The sequence below is a fragment of the Triticum aestivum genome, chromosome 6A (genome assembly GCF_018294505.1).
Source record: "Triticum aestivum cultivar Chinese Spring chromosome 6A, IWGSC CS RefSeq v2.1, whole genome shotgun sequence".
Taxonomy (NCBI): Eukaryota; Viridiplantae; Streptophyta; class Magnoliopsida; order Poales; family Poaceae; genus Triticum; species Triticum aestivum.
Window position 1 is genome coordinate 61760692 of NC_057809.1, and position 2869 is coordinate 61763560.

Consider the following 2869-nt stretch of genomic DNA (forward strand, 5'->3'; position numbering starts at 1 on the left):
ACGAGGAGATAGATTCCTCAACGGATCCGGCTTCTTATTATTTTACGTCTAAGTCTTCTCGAACCTTTTGATTATACGCCATGGGCCACCTGATGTGGCCCGGGCCGGAACTCACAAGGTGTCCTCAGCCTGGGCCACCAGGCCCGGAGTCGACATGGTGAGAGGCCCCTTATCTGGGACACTTTGCTGTCTCAAAAAAATCTGGGACACTTCCACTTACTCCATGGATGCCTCTGACAGCTAGGCGTGTAAAATTGAACACTGATGGGTTTTTTTTGTAGACCCGGTATGATTTTCTGGGATGATGAGGGTGCCATTATTTCTAGTTCTTGTAGGTGTATGCATATTTACACTTGCACGGCTGAGATTCTAGCAGTCAAGGAAGGGTTATCTTTAGCCTTGCAGTGGAGCAATTTGCCAATTGATATTGAGTATGATAGTATGGAAACTATCTCCATGGTGAAGAGCAAAAAAAAAAAAAAAAACAGGTCCAAGTATGCTTTTTTATCAGAGAGATCAAAACTAGTATGTGGGAATGCGATTTTTGTATTAGTCGTACTCGTCGGAGCTGTAACAATGTCATTCATTTTATGGCTAACTTTGGTAGGTTGAATAACCGAACTGTTGTTCGGTTAGGCTCTGGCCCAGGGGAAGTCTTGAGAATTGTTGGACGGGATTGTATTCCTTAGTCTTTGAGTAATACAAGAATTGTTTCCAGAGAAAAAGAAACATGTGGCCTGACAAGTCAACGAGTAGCCCCGGCGCACCAAGGCTGCACTAATCGGGTGGAAGGATATTCTATTTCACAAACTAGTTGAGCAGACTAGATTTTTTTTTTCCTTTGGCCAATCGAGCAGACTGTAGATGGGGATGCATACGATCTGATCATTTAATTGACCAACCCATACTCAACTAGTGACAGTTAGCACATTGGACAGATCTACATTTTATGAAAATGTTAACGGTGGTGTCCCTAAAACACCCGATGCAAATTGACATAGGGACGTAGGGTGATCCAGAGATGTGATGAGATAAGTCATGTACGTAGTGGGGCCATGTTATAGCTAAATATTCCTGCAGTCCAAGCGAGATGATCATAACATGCAATCGCTCAATTATTGATGCCTTCCAAGCCTATAGGTCCACCGTGACGATCCTTGCAAATGAGCACTCTTCCGTAGTGGATGCATGCAATGTATAGCATCATACTCCCTCCGTTTTCAAATATTTGTCTTTCTAAACATTTTAAATGGTTGCAACATACGAATGTATGTAGATATATTTTAAAGTGTAGATTCACTTATTTTGCTCTGTATGTAATCATTTGTTGAAATCTCTAGAAAGACAAATATTTAAGAACGGGGGGAGTACAATCTACTTGATTTATTTATTCTGATCACAAGAGCTCTCTTCTACTCTCCGGTGCATATATAGGCATCAAGCAACAAGTAATGACTGGTCATGTGTGTATTGCCTTGTTGCTATTTTTCTGTACCTTTTATTGTGAGGGAAAGGGATATTTATTACACTGGTACGAGGTTACAGTCAGCTAACAAATACTCTTACTTGGGATACACTCCGGCAACAGAACCAAACATTATTGCCACCCACGGTTCTAGTGAAGTTAGCCAAGACATAAGCACACACCTTATTTATTTTTAATACAAAGAGCCGATTTAGCGAGTAGAATGCTGGATATATTAGCACTTTTTTGATTATCTAATCCAGGAGCAAATGGTAAACATGGCATTCATAGTATGCAACTCATACCGAAACCTAAACATGTGCGCACGTGTATGGCATAGAACCAAAACATTTATGAATAGAGCATATACGGCTAGCACATGAACGAGCAATTAAGGAATGGACGAATCATACCCTCCGGTAGGCAAGGCAAGGGCTGCGACGGCAGCAGCGGCCTCAGCTTCATCCGTGGCCTTCTTCTTGGCAATGGCCGCCATGGCGTCGGTACAGGGGAAGTAATTGAAGCAACAGGCAGAGACGAGGACGGATCGGGAGCAGTCACACCAAGACGCCCCCCAAACACCTTATCGCCCTTCTCCGGGTGCAAGATCTCGAATGACTGGGTTCTGGAGGCCTTCTCTCCCGACCGAGCATGCACATGGTCCTCGAGATGGGATCACCGAAAGCGGCACAATAAGAGAAACAGTAGAGATGGCTAGGGTTGCGCGAGGAGAAAGTGAGTCTGTTGGTTGCACTGGCCAATGCATCCAATATATATGCCGTCAGGTAGGGAGATGGGCCTGGGCTTGGGCCCATGACCGAGTTGGCAAACGGCACAAAGTCTAACGTCTCATCTTTCTTTTCTAATTTTCTTTTCTTTGGTTTTCTTTTCTATTTTTCTTGGTTTTCTTTGTTTCCTAATTGATTTTCACGGTTTATTTGGGGTTTCCATTTTCCTTTTGTTTCTTTCTTCCGTTTCCTCTGTTTTACACCGCCTTTTCTTTGATTTTGCTTCTTTATTTTTTGTTTTTCATCTACTTTTTTGGTTTTATCTCGTTTTTATTGTTTTGATACACTTTTTTGGTATATAACTAATACATTTTGAAGAATTTTTAATTTTTTTTCAAATATGTGATATGTTTTAATACATTATCGAATGTTTTCTATTCACATTTAACATTTTTTAAATCTTCATAAAAAATAAATACAAAATTAACATTTTTTGAACTCATAATATTTTATCGCTATACACATTGAATTTTTTTCAAATGGTTGGTTAAATTTATTTTCAAATAAAATTTTAATATTTTTTCGAATATCTGGTTAACATTTTTCTATACACATTTGACATTTTTCAAATACAATTTTAGTTTTTTGTTAGATGGTCAACATTTTTTTATACACA